At 44.6% G+C, this 17,113-nt stretch overlaps 1 long non-coding RNA gene across 1 annotated transcript in view; it reads right to left on the bottom strand.

Moving 5' to 3' along the window:
* Window positions 1-9,142: 9,142 nt before the first annotated feature.
* The window catches only part of LOC138286763 (uncharacterized), a 59,956-nt gene continuing 51,985 nt past the window's right edge, over window positions 9,143-17,113 (bottom strand). The window contains exons 2-3 of the long non-coding RNA XR_011202053.1: window positions 10,173-10,388; window positions 9,143-9,900 (exon numbers count right to left, since the gene is read on the bottom strand). This is a non-coding gene — a long non-coding RNA (uncharacterized lncRNA). The remainder of the gene's footprint in view (window positions 9,901-10,172; window positions 10,389-17,113) is intronic.

Consider the following 17,113-nt stretch of genomic DNA (forward strand, 5'->3'; position numbering starts at 1 on the left):
TACCTATGTGTTTGCTTCTTTTTGTTCCACTGTCACGTGCCTCCGTGCCTTACATTTGTGTTTAAAATGCGGGTAACTTTTCATGCTTACACACCATCCCACTATGGTAATACTCATAACTGTACCCGCATAGTGCAGCTTTAAATGGTCTGAACTATTCAGCGTCTCTTTGGTCTCCCTCCTCCTATAAATGCCTTCCTCTGTGATGTTCTCAATCTCTGAAAATGTTACTGACACCTTTCACAGGTTTTGCGTCACCCCGAAGGCCCCTTTGGCAGAGTAGGGAGAGCCTGCTGCAGCAAAGTGCTTACAATGACGATATGAATGAAATGTAAAAAAACGCAAAAAAGATGAAAGAAGACAGACACAGAACACAGCAATGGATCAAAGATGAGGGAAGGAAAAGAAAGTAAGGGGACAGAAAAAGATGAAAGGATGATGACCGAGTAAATGACAGAAATGAACAGTGAAGTAAAAAGTTAACTAAATAGCAAGAATAAACAAAGAAAGTGAAATAAATGAGAGAAAAATTAAACAGAGGACGCAAACTATACTAAAGCAAATGAGGAAGAGAAAAAAAAGGAAGGAGTGGAAATAAGAAAGACCAAGCATTGGCAAAGCCAGTCATTTTCACCTTTAAAACTTGTTGGCTCCGTCAGTTCCTTTTTGCCTTTTCTTCATGTTTTACTGCATCAGCATTAATACATTGCAGGTGTATCATTTTGTATGCCCGCATGTGCCTTTGTACATGATTTTTTATTCATTTGCGGATCCAAGATGGACCCATTAGAAAAACCAAGCTACTTGCCATCAATAACACTGTGTCTGGAGGATACTTTGACTGACTGCAGTTTACTCACTGCCTTCACAAGCCCCCGTTCTATGTAGTGGTCTCTTTTTAACATCTAATAAGGTCTCAAGTTAGTGATCAGCACACTGTTACAAACAGTTGTTCACGCTCTGTATCTGAAAACATGGAAAGCAAAAAGACACGAATGTGACTTTAGTACGCAGGGTTAACAGTTATGCAGCTCTGCTCCTCCACTTCCGGGCCAGTATGGAGTTAGCACAAAGCTGAATGACACCTATTGACACACAGGACCACTGATACAACATTTTCTAGATTCAGTTTGGTGTGTGGGGAACAATCTAAGGTGAGGAATCTGTGATCAGCAGACATTTTAATGATTTTGGGGGCCCTGGGCTAAATGTATTTGGGGGCCCTGTTTGAGACAGCTTTGAATTTATGATCCAATTTCAGGTCTTCAATGGCCGAGTCACTGTCATTGCCTGGGCACACTCGTTCCAATTCTAAATGCGCTCACAACTAACATTTAGGGGATAGGACATGTGTTTTCAATATTGTAACACAGCAGCAGCTCACTAATATTACTGCAAATAATCTCTGTGACACCCTCCCATTTCTCATATGTGAGGTCCTGTTTGGATCTAAAAGAAACTTTTATTTATGGATGTTGCATTAAACAAACACAATATCACTCTGCAAAATATCTGTAACAGACTCTCACACATCACCCACATTAAAAGGGTATTTAAAACAATCTGTTTAAGAATTATTAAAGGTCAATAGGGCAAGACTCTGCATAACAGAGCTGGCTCTATCAGGGTCCCCCTGAAAGGCTGGGCCCTGGGCCCTTGCCTTAAAACGTCTCTGGCGACCAGATAAAGTATACACCAGAAAGAGCATTTCTGAAGGTAAGTAACTTGTTCTTGGTAACTCTAGGGGTGATGAAAATACAAGTTGTACCATGAGTGTCGACTACAACGAAATAAGGAATAATTGAAGGAATTGACAAGTCTGTGTCTGATTTCCCTGGTATGTCCTCATTTTGCCCAAGACTTGCACACAGAAATTGTGGTTGCTTTCAGGATGGAAAACGGTACAGAAAGAGTGGAGACAGCAATAGTTAGAGGTGAAAGGGAAATTCCCTTATAGAGAGAAGAGGGTCACTCATATAGACAGGTGTGAGAGAGATGAAGGTGAAAGAGAAACTGGGACTACTGGAGAGAAGACTAAGATTGGTACAATTAAGGGTGGGAAAAAAGAAGTAGACGAGCGATAAGTAGACGTTTTGCAAAACAAGAGGTAGAAAAATAAAAAATGGGAGCGATCAAAGACAATGAATGGATTATAATTTGCTGGTAGTGGCATGGTGAACATGAGTCAAGGTGATGTAGAGTTGAGACAAACAGATGTGAGAATGAAACTATGAGACATCAAGGTAAAGTTTGAATAGAGAACTTAAGGATTTGGAGTGAGAAGGAATAATTTTAGGAGTGATAGAGGCAAGGTTAAGACCGATCGAGGTAAAAAAGAAAGAAGCAGAGGTGCAAGGGAAACTGAATGACTGGTGGGCGAATGAGAAGCAGGTGTGAGAGAATTGGCGGTAGATGACATGATGAGAAGGAAACTGGAAGGATGGAGGGTAAGGGAGTGACAGTGGGCGAGTAGGCTCAAAGAAGATGTTTACATGAAAGCCAGACTTGGGGGAAAAAGTGGTGAGAAGAGTCCAGCGATCGAAAGGGCATGGAAACAAAATTGGGAGATAAAAATCAAAGCAGAACATAGGCAACATTAGCCGCCATTTTGAAAGTAGAAAAAGAGATCGAAAGATGACTGGGCAAAGCAGATGATAGCGACAGAGTTGGAGGAGAAAAGTAAAGTGGTTCGAGACAAAGTTAAGAATGAGGTAAAAATGAAGGGAAGATAGGAAGAGATAGTGGTAATAGAAAGTGGAAGTAGTTTGTGAAACTGGTAGAAATGAAAGTTAAAGGGAGACTAGCGGAGAGAGGGAGGTACAGATGGCTCATAAAAAGGATTGATATGTGTGATTGCTTAATAGCAGGCTTTCGTGCAGTGCCATCTTTGATGCCCATCTCTAGTCCTTTATCAGACCCTCAGGGCCCTCCCAAAATATTGAAGCCGGACCTGTCCGTGCTGCTTTCTTCATGGTGGGAACCCAAGGACAATGCGGATATCTTTTGGTTTTACAAGAAAGTAACTTCTTGTTCCTGTTTGTTCGGCTATGACTTCTGTGCCCTTTCATCATTGCAACTGATAGCATGAGAGATGTTATCCAAACACAGATAAACAAACCTATTTTCATATTTAACCTCCTATGAGTTATGTGTTTCCTTTGAGACAGCTTGGACTGCATCCTTTTAGCTTAGTTTACGTTTCTCTAGATTTCATTCATTTTTAAGTCAATTGTTCCCAATTAGCCACTATTAGACTTGCATAGAAGCAAGATATCGGTTAAAGCTGTGTAGACTTGGTGTTGCATAGGCCTCACTTCTGAATGACCTCTGTCACTTAGGCGGAAGCTAGATTTTTTAGACCCTGGCGAAGGACGAGGAAATCACAAGGTCAATAATACTGAGGCAGTCAATTTGTCAAGAAATGCCCTTGCAACTGCACATTGTGTCAGCACAGAAGAGGAAATGGACGGACAGCAGACACTGCAGAAGCTTGCCTTGTAAGATAATTATAGGCAGGTGAGATACATCATATGGTGGACTATTGAAAAGCTAATTATGTATTACCTACTCAGAGCTTCATCATCATACTAACTTGTTCTACCTTGTGCATTAACCTCCTATTGGCAGACACTCATCTTTTTGGGTATGTATTCTTATAGACCTGCTTCTACTTAATTTTCCTAAGAAACACATATTTGTAACAATGTTTGAGGCACGTGTGGCTGTAGATACACACGCTGTGCATACTCTTGCCATCATAGTTGGGCCTGGATGTGTGCAGGTTTTTTTTATTTTTTTTAATGTCTTTAGAGTCACAAGATACTGTGACTCCTCTTCTTGGCAATAATGCACATTATCATTGACTCCATTGTTAGGTTTCTTTCCACCATCGGGTTTGGACATGTGCTCTTATGTTCCGGGCCGACACCATTCCGCTGCTGTTTTCGGTTCACATGGTTCCTTCTCTCCGTTGTTATTATACTTTGTTTGTGGATCCCTTAATTTCTGTTTCAGATTGTCATCTGATTACTTTGCTTGAGCAGGGTCCAGTTCGACCACGGCCCCTCCTGGGCCTTGCCCATCAGGGCCTACTCCCACTCTCCATCTCATCTATCCAGCATGCCTCGGTGGTGATGGGCAGATGCCTTTTCCATATTGTCCTCAGTGCCACACAAAATATCCTCAAACCGATCTCTACCAGGTCAATCTGTACTTGTTGCCGGAACACAAGGAGGCCACCTGCGATGCTTGCCACTCCTAGAAGACTCTTCACGAAGTCACGCTCATCGACTCAAGATGTTGCAGAGGGTCGGAGATTACACCCTAGATCTCTTTGGTCCAGAGGACGTTGAAAGGGAACAACACTCACAACCATCAGCTGTGGCTAAAGAGGCTTTCTCCCCTGAAGGTGTTCTGGCTCTGCCCTGGAGATCGAGGACCTTCCACCTGCTCAGCAATCCGTGAGCATGGCACCGCCTCTCCCTCTACACACTGCACAGCAGCCTTCACCCAAGTGGCACTCACCCACTCTGGAACACTAGAGATGGCTTTCCGACCGCCACTGCCTTCGGGCCATCCTCATCATCAACAAGCTGCTTCGGACACCCTGCCACAGCTTTGTGCCAAAGAAGCCTTTAAGAGCAATTGCTTTGGAGCCCTCCACCCTGAAAAGGCACCGAGCCAACCCTCCGCGCCCACCACAGCACTAACCAGAACCTCAGTGCAAAACCAAAGACACCCGTGGAACCCAAGACTTCAGCATCGACCAGGGAGTCCAACACCGGCGCAGTCGAGCTGATTCCCCATAAGATGCAGGATTAGCTTGACTCAAGACAGAAACACCAGGTCATTCACCCCCACACAGGCCACATGCTTGCCCACCCTTCAGGCCCCGCTGCTCCACTCTCAGAACTCCAGCTGTCTTTCAAAGAGGCCTTGGACATTCCAGTTCCGACAAAACAACACAAAAAAACGGATAAGGCTATGAACCCCTTACCCCATGCATCACCTCACCCTGTTCCTCAGCCTTCACCCTCCCTTCCTGCTTCTCCAGGGGAAGCCCCCTGACATGACACCTCAAGGGTCTCCACAGTCTGACATAGGTGAACGTGGTGGGAGATTGTGACACATTTAACACTCTCCCACAGGGTGACCCATGGGACTCCTACGATGTAGACTCACCAGGAGACACAGACCCAGACCTTTATGCTGCCCGCCCATCCCCTCCAGATGATTCTACATTCTTTCAAGAACTTATTGGTAAGGCCGCCTGCTTTCATAATGTTGAACTCCACACTGAGCCCTTAGAGAAGGATTTCCTCTTTGAAACCCTCTCCTCCACTCACCGCATCACTCAGTACCTCCCCTTGCTCAAGGACATATTATGTCACACCCCTGACATTTTTAAAGACGCTGTTCGAGGGTCTGGGCTAGGGTCATAACACTTATGGACTATAAAAAGTACAAAGCCTCCTCTTCTGACCCTATCTATATCCATGGTCAGCTCCCACTGACTCTCCAGTAATCAGCACTGCCCGTAAGCGAGCCAACTCGCAGGCCAGCAGGGATGACCCACCACCTAATAAGGAAAGCAAATGCATAGATGCAGCAGGGAAATGAGGGGCCACGCACTCCGACAAACACTGGTCCATTGCTAATTCTGTCAGCCTTCTTGCAAAATATGATCGTGCCTACTGGGACAAAATGGAGGAGCTCCTTCAATACCTCCCTGAAGAGAATAGAAACAGGGTCAGGAGAGAGTTTCTGAAGGCAGGCTGTTTTCCAGCTATGCAGATACGCATGGCTCTGTGTCTCTATCTTAAAGATGGAAGCTCAGCAGAACCTTCTAAACATGCCCTTTGATGGAGACCACCTGTTTGGTCCACCAGTGGACTAAGCGTTAGAAAAAATGAAAAAAGAAACATAGAAAGCAAAAGTGATGGGGCACTGCAAACACCCGTACCCTGCAGCTTCTTTTACCAAACCTTTTACCATGGAGGCTCAAAGACCACCTCCCCTGAAACCTCCATGTCTTATCAGCATACCCAGGGCCAACAATATTCTCCCTTAGTTATTTTAGAGGACCTTTTAGGGGTAAAAATTCCAGAGGCAAGGGTGGCTCCCCAAAAGTAGCTCCAACTACCACTAAGCCCTGACTTGCCTTTCCTACCTCCCTCCACTCCTGACCACACAGCGCCTGTCATCAAAGGCTGCTCACGGTGCCCAAAGGAGCTATTGAACCCCTCCCCTGCCATGTGTAAGATACAGAAGTGTACTCACTCTACTTCCTAATACCAAAAAAGACGGGTCCCTCAGGCCCATTCTGGGCTTCAGGCCCCTTAAACGGATACATCTGGTCAGAGAATTTTCATATAGTGACACTTCAGAACGTCATCCCACTTCTCCAGTAAGGCGACTTTATGGCTGTGCTTGACCTAAAGGCTGCCTGTTTCCACATACCAATACATCCGGCTCATCACCAATATATCACATTTGTGGTCAGCGGAAGGTATTGCCAGCACAAAGTGTTTCTCTTTGGAGTCACTGTAGGAAAGTGGGCTCCTTTGCAGATACCCCCCCCACACACACATACTTTTTGCCCCCTTTCAGAACTGATAGCTGCTGATATTCGACTCTGAGAATGACCTAAGGCCTGCTAAGCACACCTCAGGGCTAGTGCACCTTCCTTAAAAGTAAAGTATGTCTACTTGTTTACAATTGGAACCGGACTTTGGCATCCCCTGTAAGTTCTTAGTAAAGGGTATCCTTGATACCTCAAGCATGGGTACTAAAGAGGGTCCCTAAGGGCTGCAGCATATCTTATGCCATCCTAAGGGACCCCCACACAAATTGCACACAGCCTGCTATTGCAGAGAGTCTAGTGTATCCCCTGTTGGTTTGCAGAGGCAAAAGTGTATAGGAAAAATGCTCTATTTTGTGGTAGTGTGGGCGAGCAGTTAGGCCTATCAAAAGGTAGTGCTAAGCATTTGTTGTTCTCACAGAGGCAATAAACGAGACGTACACTCAAAAATAAATCTGAGATCAATTTACAAAAATAATAATTTTGTTTATATATACTTTAAACCCAAGAACTTTGTTACAAGGTAAGAACGCTTTCAAGCATTAACACTTTTTAGATTTAAAAATCAACACACTGCAATTCTCAGAGTTCTCCAATGTTAACCTATTAAGAAAATGTTCAACAAACACATGGTTAACAACAACTTACGCAGCTGATTTCAGAGAGTAAAGGTAAGTAATGGGCACTGATCAGAACCACACTAGCAGGTCACTTCAGGCAGCACTGGGGCGGCCTGGTGCAGGGGTGCAGTAAGGCATAGGGTGTCAGTGGTTTTCAATAGGAATTGGTCCTCATGAAGATAAGCTGCAGGTTCTGACTAGGAAGTCAGCTGGGGGCAACAAGCTGGTAGGTTGTAAACGTGGGGTGCTTGGGGACATAGGTGCTCCATTGGTCCTTTTCTCCTGAGCCCAGGGGCGTTGGATGCAGGGGTGTCCTTAGGCGTTGGGTTTCTCCGTCCGGGAGTACTTGCAGTCAGGGGGGTCCTGCATGTTGAGGCTGCAGGCGTTGTCAGGAAGTAAGCAGGGGTGAATCCAGGGTTGACTCGAGCCCAGGGGAGCTGGGGGAAGTTGTTTGCACCAGTGACCTACCTCAGATTGGGTCTGGGGTGACGGGTGCAGTGGTTGCTGGAGGTGTCGGGTTTTCTCTCACCACAAGTCCACTGGAGAGAGAGTCTGCATGTAAAGGCTGCAGGCAACTTGCGGAAGCACAAGAGGGGTGAAACCTGAGTGGACTCGGACTCTGAACAGCTCAGCAACCTTGCTGGCACCGTTGGTTGGCTTCACCTCGGGTCTTGGCCGTCCAGTGCAGGGGGTCACTTTGGGTGTCAGGTCTTTGCTGTACCGCGGGCTGCAGAATCCTTTCTTGAGACTTTGTTGCAGAGCAGATCTGCTGCTCATAGGAGTCTGGGTCTTTTTGGAAGGCAGGCAGTCCTCCTGGGTTTCTTGGAGGCACAGCTGCAGGACGAGACGCCTTTTGGGCAGAGTCCATCGTGGTCAGCAGGCAGGCCGGTGGGGTTGTTATCAAGTCAGATGCCTCCGCTTTTCCTCTTCTGCAGGTGCAACTCCTTTGTGTCCTTTTCTTCTTAGGTCATCAGAATCTGAGTTCTATGGTTCAGGGGTGCCACCAAACTACTCAATTTAGGGGAGTTTAGAGTTTAGAGTGCCAGGTGGTAGCCAATGGGCTGAACACCTTTAGGGTGACTACACCATTCTTATGACAACTTCCACTGGGAAGTGACATAACCCTAACCCTAGTGGCCTAATCCCTTCCAAACAAGATGGAGGAATTAAAAAAATGGGCACACCTATTTGCCCATAAAATGCCACTAGGGTTTTAGTCAGCCAGACCACCATTGACTGACTCTTGGGAGCAGTACAACAGTCCCAAGACGCAGTGGGCCAGGTAGTAACTGAGCGCAGGGAAATCAAGGCGGTGCAGAAATACGTAATCATAATGAAAATATGAGCTCCCTGACTGGGGTGCTTTATGACATATAACACCACATGAACAGGGCTTTTCCTATTCTACCTGTCCATGTCTGTGTACCTTCTACATCTGGCACTATAACACCACTGCCAGCCACAGACAGAGAGACCCTGCCACTTGAGACTACTCCTCCCACCCACATCCCTCCCCCCACCACAGAGGAAACGGTCATCCGAACCACCGGGAGAGGGTGGCAAGACTGCCACCACCACCTACCTCCAAGAGACGCAAATCCTAATTTCCTCCAGTGTGTGTCCAGCATTCACTCTGTGGACTATTTCTGAGGCACATTTACCTTTTCTGAGGACAATTTTATTTTGTACGTTGGACTCAAAACTGTTTTTGGCTCTACTCCCATACTTTCATCCACCATGATAGACTTGTTTGTTTCATTTCCAATTTTTTTGATTGACATTTCTGTTTTTTGTTTTATTCTAATGAATGCTACGGACACAGACTACAAGATTATTGTTGTATTTTTTCTGGCTTTCCATTTGTTATGGCTACCTTCCACCATCATGTAGTCATGTCGTCTGAAAATGTATTTGCCAAAGATATTTTCAAATGACAAAGAGGTAAAGTGTTTTTCATTTTATTCAAAAGAAACAAACTCAAATCTTTATGTATTTGGAACATACATATGTTGGCAACAAGTCCTTGAAGAAAAGGAATCTGGGTTTCAATAACCAGGCCAAACACCAATAGTCTGTGCCAATCAGGGTTATACTCTTCATGACCTTGACATCATGGAGGAGAGGGAATATTTGAGGGGATCGAATTAAATAGGTAAACTATCACTGATGTATGACCTCAGTTGGAACCATATTCCCTGCTCGCACAATAGGAATCCTAGACCAGTAACACCAATAGTCTACATAATGGCAGCAACAACATTTGAGGCCACATGACCATCACAGGACACTGTGGCAGTATCTAGTGCAATGACACATTCACCATTCAGTGCTGTAGAAACAAACCGTCCTACCAACCATGAGTAGACACATCAACAACTACCTCTACTGTCCACAAATTGAAGATTTAGCTAATGTGAAGGAAGAATAGTATGCTAGGGCTAGAAATACATATGTGGCTTGAGCAAGGGAAGTGGCACACATTGCCTTGATAGCAACATCACACAGAAAACAGGTCTAATACAATCTTCTGAACTTCCATACTATCAGAGTGCAAGTTGTCTCTCCACAAGATTTGTCCATCTCAAGAAGGTGTCTGTCCCAGGATCAACACAAGTTCTTTTTGTACTTTCCAACAGCAACATATCACTGCAAATGTCACAACTTTGAAATGTCCAAATGAAGGTGACATGATGAAGGACTCTGAAACAGAATAACAAGGGATAATTAATGATTTCATATATTCAACCTGACTCAAATGACAGGTTATGAGGACACACATACTTAGCACAAGCAAAGTTCAACCCTGTCAGTAACCACAGTACTCAATGTTGGAAAACTGATCCACTAACATCTATGCCTTGGACTTTCCTCCACTGACCATTCCTACCAAATTACCATTGCAGATTGATATGTTCCCTATGTCACAAATTGTTCTGACATTAGAGGTTACGATTTGTTGAGGTTAAACTTACACTGAGCTGAAGAAGTGGTCAATCACATCTTGACGTAAGTCAGCTCCTTCTTCACCACTGACATCTTCACTGGGCATTTCAAAATCCTCACCTGGGGGCTCATCACTGTCTCCCTCCTCTGCAATTACAGGGATGTTTCTCCTCAGGGCCATGTTCTGGATAATGCAGCAAGCAAACGTGAGTTAGTACTCTCCTCTCCCCATCGTGAGCAGGCAGCTGTCAAAGTGTCAAAATAACAGTTAACACGTTTCAGTGTCAGATATGTCCTGTGGAACACATAAAAGTTTATCAGTTTAAAGCAGGCATTTCTTGATACTTTAGGTACTCGATCAAGTATTTCTGCCCAGTTTTTGTCAGGTATGGGACCCCCCAAATCCATCATCCACTTATCATGGAGAGTGGTTAAAGAGAGCAGCATTTCCCCCCGCAGCGTTCTGCATAAGCAAGTAATAACTTTAAAGGTACCTGCTGATGTGACAAGTTATTGGGTGGTGTTGTGCTGTTTTGGCTCTGTAAGTCATGTTCCCCAATGCTTACTCACCCTCTTGGTCACGGCCCTATGCAACAAAAAATGCCCTCTGGGTAGATCATATGTCACTGTGAATTCCTCAAAGGGGAGAAGAGCCCCATTCTCAAAGAGTTCACTTAATCTAGTCACTCCTGTCTCCGCCCATTCAGCCATACCCTGCCAACTGCCACCCTGAGGTAGTATGTCTAAAAACATCATGGGGATATTTAGTTTTTTTTTGTCTTGGTCTTTTGTAGGCAACCTGCCCAGCATTTTTGCAGGACTCAAAATACCTTGGAATGGCCCGCATTCATCCACTTACTCATGATAAGCGCTTTGAGAAACATGTGGGCATCTGGTACACCCAGTCCTATTGCACATCTGGGGACATTCTGCTCGCTATCCACTGCATTAGCCACTATAACTGCGTTGATAAAATCAGCTCCAAACTCTCTTTATTTAAGTACCTCAAATGTTGCTGCAATGTCTTAGGTGAAGAGGAATACTGTGTGTATTGGAGATCTGTAAACTAGAAAGCTAACTAATATCGTTACTATCCTGTTGTACCTAAATCTAGCAATGTTATGTTCTTACTGAAACCTATAATACTTTATTCATGAAGTTGTAAACATGAAAATATAAAAAGCAAATAAACGCTCAAAATAACCTTCAAAAACATAACTTTGAATTGCCACTATTTATTCATAAGAGATGAATCCCCGTTTCTGTAGTTCAAAAATAGTTGAATGTCAAAGTTTACTTTCCTTAACAATAGAATTGTAGGTGGTCCTTGTAACTCTGTAATGAATGTAACCCCAGTTTTAATACTTTAAAATAGGTCAAGTTCTAAGTAATTTGTATCACAATACGACTTCAGTATGTACCACAATCCTTTGTCATTGAAACCCCACTCTCAAGATCAAAGTTCGATTTCATCAATAATACACATGAATTGCGATACTACTCTGTGATCCACTTGTTGAAACAATCCTCAGCTGACACCTGGTCTCAGCAAAAGGAAATCCGATATCAAGTAGCAAGTCCAGGCTGTAGCGCCATTGTAGCAGGACTACCTAACAAGGACGCCTTCAAACATATGAGGCAAGTTATACCCAGTAATTCGAGATGGCTGCCAACTCTCTGGATCACACAAGAGTTCAACCTGCTAGGAATCATAGTTCACATCTAGGGCCTCATTTCCAAGGATTTTGCGCCACCTTAGCATCATTTTGTTTTTTACACTAAGGTGGCGCAAAACAGTCCCTCACCCCAAGCTATTATTTACAAACTGGCACAGTGTCACCATGGCGCCAGTTTGTGAAGCCTTGTGCCATATTATACCTGCTCCAGGTATAATGTATGCAATGTAGGCGTTCTTCGGTTAAAAGCCCAGCAGGAATAACACATTGGGAAAGGCTGACAGAAGGGGTGCTCCAGTGCCCCGTTGCGCAGGTCACTGTATCTGCGAGACGGGAGCTGCTGCACCCACCGCACTGAGGCATTGACGACGGCTTCATGTGGAGCCGTCGGCAATGTCCTAGCCCAGCAGAATGTTCGTAATGCGGCGGGCGGGGCCTCAAGGGGGCTGGCGGTCTTTGGAAAGACCGCCAGCATGTACACCGCGGGGTTACCTGCCGTGTTCATAATGAGCCCCTTAATGTCTACTTGGAATCTGTACATATGTCTTGACAGAGCCAGCCATCCCGCCATTGTTAGTATTTAATGTTGAAGTATGGGCGACAGGCATTCTGCAAGTTGGGGAGGTGGGCAGTTTGGAGCCTACGTGACGTGGTATTAGAGTGAGGGGTGTTACTCAGTTGGGTTTTTCAGCTTTATGAAGTTATTCTAACTGATTGTTTTTATTAAGCTCGATTGTACTGCAAACTGGGAGAGAAAAACTTTGGGGGGACTTCACTGGGAAGGAGGTAGGTGCTCCCTTATTGGGTACTCAGGAGACTCATTTACACTACCTCAGCCACACTATAGAAACGTCACGCCAGAACACGCTTTTTTGGTACTAGAATGTAAACGGTCTGGGTAGCAAGATTAAGCGCACAATAGTGCTTCAATTTATACATCGGCATGCCCCGGATCTGATCCTTTTGCAATAGATTCACCTTAAAGGAAACAGTTATAAGGCCCTCAATAGGATTGGTTACACCCTCTTAGAACATTCTGGTTACATAACACATTTCAAAGGAGTTGGTTTCCTCTGAAACAAATTTGTACGCTTTCTTCCTGGTAGAGAATTAAACATATTCTAGCTAGCGCGTCAACAATTTTAGACTCTATTAAGGATACGGAGGCGAGGAGTATGCTTTCTCTTTCATTTACTGACAACACAGCAGCCAATAAAAAACAGTATAAACTTTAAACTACATATCCCATGAACACTCAGCCATCCAATCATGGCCCTTCTCTGACCATATAAATAGCATAATCACTATAGTTTTTCCTCTTTCTTTGCGAAAAACAACAAATTTAAAAGTAATTATAGAACTTGCAGAACACTGGTCTGTTGAACGCCCTTTTGGAACGTACCAACCGTCCCAAATTCCTTCCGGCTACTTCATCCACAGAACAGAACGTCCACCTGATCCAACATCATAACTGAAGAATTCAAGAAGCAGTATTATTCTCCCGTGCATAAGACAAACAAAAACTAATAACCCATAAGTATATAACCGGGTTGGGTAATTTCATTAACTATTAACATTATATTTGAGAAACAACAGTTGTATCATACAAAGCATATAGCATATACTTACTAAGGGTGGGATAATCCTCACCTCCGTGTCCTTAATAGAATCTAAAATTCTTGACGCGCTATCTAGAAAGTTTTTAATTCTATGGCAGGACCGTCTATTTACTACATCAGATACTACATCAACAATAAGTTTATGATAAAATACTTTGAAAGTACAGTCATATGACCAGTCTGCTGCTGCCATAATATCCTCAAATCTAGCTCCTGTTGAAAAAGCTTTAGAAGCTATAGCTCCTCTAACAGAATGAGCCACAAAGATGTTTACATCTATACCTGTTCCTGCCAATAACCATTTGACCCAACGAGCCAAAGTTGCTGCAGTGACTGGACGAAAAGGCTTTGGCAAAGAAATTAACAACTAACAAGAAACATCCTGTCTGAATTAATGCGTACAATCCTCATAAGCCTTTATACATTGCTTTTTATTATGTGGTAAAGACAGATATGGAATACACTTTAATGAAGTCTTAGTACATCTGGTAATGGAAAAAGCTACCCCTTCAGGAGTAAATACTCTACCTTATAAGTCCAAAGCTTTAACATCAGAAACTCTTCTACAAGATAGTAAACATAGTAGAATTGTAAGTTTGCTGACAATTGTTTACTAGACAAGTCCTCATTAGAAGGCCAATTTCTAAGAAAACGAAGGACAATATTAACATCCCATAAAGATGTATATTTTGACTGAGGGGTTTTTACCATACGAATGCCCATAAGAATTTTACAAATTAAGGGATGTTCCCCCACGGTCTACCATGAATATGAGGATGACTAGCTGAAAGAGCGGAACGACAATTATTAATTGTCCTGTAAAGCAAACCTTGTGAAGCCAAGTCGGATAGAAAATTGGCTATGACATGAATCTCTGACCCCACGGGATCAAAACACTTTTTACTGCACCATCACAACCATTTCCTCCAGGCTTGCTCATATATTTTATATGAGTGGTGGGAGCCCAAGACTGTGATAAGAAAAATAGTGCAGATTCCGAAACTCCAGGCACTTGCCATTGTCTCCTGAAAGTCTCCAAGCCATCAGGGACAACAGTCCCTGTAGAATCAGAGGGTGCGAGTTGCCTAACGGATCCTTGAGAAGATCCTCGCACACAGGTAGCATCAGTGGAAAGTTGCACGAGAGGGCCATTGCAGATGGAAACCAAGGTTGTACTCTGCAATATGGAGTCACCAAGATAATTTCCGCTTGATATTGCTGTACTTGGGCCAGAACACATTGAATCATAGCAAAAGGGTGAAACGCATAAAGCAGATCCCGTAGCCACGGTTGAAGGAAGGCATCCGTCCCCTCGACTGAGGGTCCGGCCTCCAGCTGAAGTAACACGGAACCTAGTTGTTCAACCAGGAAGCAAACAAATCTACCTGATAAATCCCCCACCTCAGCTGAAGAGCATGGAAAATCTGAGGTTTGAGCTTCCAATCGCTGCCATCCTGCAGGAAACGCAAATTCCAATCCGCTGTCGTTTTGGAATGACCCGGAATGTACTCCGCTATCACCAAAATCTGGTGATGCACACAATAATGCCAAAAATCCTTCACTATCTCTGCTAATAGACAAGATCTGGTCCCTCCTAGGCGATTCATGTACCTGACCGCGGCCACATTGTCCATCCGAAGAAGGATGCAACATTGGAGTCTGCAAGGGGAAAGTGATCTGATTGCAAACGCCCCTGCTAAGAGTTCCATACAATTTATTTATGTGATAGTTCAATTCACCCGGGGACCAACGACCCCCTGTCTCCACTGAGCCGCCACGAGCCCCCCAGCCCCATGGCTGGCATCTGACTCTGTTATCTCATCTGGACTGGAGGTAAGTATCGGTCTGCCATTCCAGGCATCCATGTGGGAGAGCCACCAAGAGATTTCGGTCTTGGCCTCCTCTGTGAGCGGCACCAACTCTGAATACTGAAGACCCTTCCGAAGATGTAAAATCTTCAGCCTCTGAAAGGCTCTGTAATGCAGCGCCCTGGAAAAATAGCTTGAATTGATGATGCAAGAAGGCCGACTAGGCGTGCCAATGTCCTCAATGATATTGTCGGAGAGGCAAAGGCTCTCCACAATTCTTTCTTGATCGAAGTCCGTTTGCTTAAAGGGAGGAGTAACAAAGCCTTGACAGAGTCTAGCTGAAAACCTAAGAACTCAATAGTTTGAGCAGGCACCATGCTGGATTTCTCCGAATTGATGACAAACCTGAGATCTTGTAACAATTGGACTGTCCAATTGAGATGGCAAAGGATCGTGTCTTTGTCTTGGGCCATAGTTAGAATGTCGTCAGGGTATACGATAAGTCTCACTCCTCGGTCCCTCAAAATTTGCACCACCGGTCGAAGAAGCTTGGTGAAACACCAAGGAGCTAAGAACAGCCCGAAGGGAAGATCGGTGAATTCAAACCAATGGTACCCCCATTGGAATTGAAGAAAACGTCCGTGGGGAGCAAAAATCTGTACTGAAAGGTACACATCTTTGAGATCTAATCGTACTATCCATTCTCCGTCTCTTAACATGTCTCTGAGAAGATGTATGCCCTCCATCTTGAAATGGCGGTATACAACACATGAATTGAAATGTTTTAGATTTAGTACCAAGTGGGAACCTCCACCTTTCTTTTGTACTAAGAAAATTGTGCTTACGAAACCGTGAGGATGAGGCGAAGTCAGTGCAACTGCCCCTTTCTGTATGAGTGCAAAAATCTCCTCTTTGATAATTGCGCAATCTGCAAGGGAAAACAGAAGCAGAGGAGGAAGAACCCTCTGCACCGGGAAAGCATAAAACTCGAGGTGGAAACCCTGGACCGTTTGTAACACCTATGGGTCTGGTGTAATATTTTGCCATGCAAGTAGGAACTGCTGTGCCCTGCCCTCCAAAATTACTTCTGAAAATGGAATGACCCTTACCTGGGTTATTGCTTTACCCTCTGGAGGAACGGCCACGTCCTCTATAACGATTGGGGTAGAAGGTCTGATAGTCGGAGAAACCTCCTCTGCCCCTTTGAGTGGCAAATCTAGAAGCCTGAAATCTATGGCATGGTGCTCGGCCTCTGAAGCGCCTGGCCCGGGCAAAAACAGCATCACTGAATACTTTCTTGATATTAAACTGGGCTTCGTCCAGAGCTGTGAAGGTCTCGACATATTTGGCACAACCATCATCCAGGGGAACGCCACTTCATAGACCTGTCAGGTGCGTATGGTGACCTGGTGCGTCTTGACTATCTTTTTACCCAAATTACAAGAGTAGGTGACTTTTGAGCTGCCACACATATAGCACAAGAGTCTGACCACTCTCCAGTAGAGGCAACACTCCTGGCCCAGCCCAGAGCTACGTGCTATTGGAGGCCTATAAGGCAGTAATTTGGGATCATGCGTAGGCCTTGATTGGAGACAGAAAAAAGAGCAACAACTGAAAAGTGAGGCTCCTGAGTGAGAGTGTGTTCTATTAGAATCCTGCCTGGTAGCCGAGGGTCAGCCTCTCCCCCCTTAAGTCATCAATTGCGATAGAAGCAGCATGAACTGTGGAAGCTGTTGGCAAACAGTGGGCGAGCTCACACACTGGCAATCTGGCATCGCCTGTATGATGTTGGAGACAAAGCCAGCAAACTACTGGCTTGGCTAGAGAAACACGATAAGGGTCGGACTTGGGTCCTAGAGATCCTCAA

The sequence above is a fragment of the Pleurodeles waltl genome, chromosome 3_2 (genome assembly GCF_031143425.1).
Source record: "Pleurodeles waltl isolate 20211129_DDA chromosome 3_2, aPleWal1.hap1.20221129, whole genome shotgun sequence".
Classification (NCBI taxonomy): Eukaryota; Metazoa; Chordata; class Amphibia; order Caudata; family Salamandridae; genus Pleurodeles; species Pleurodeles waltl.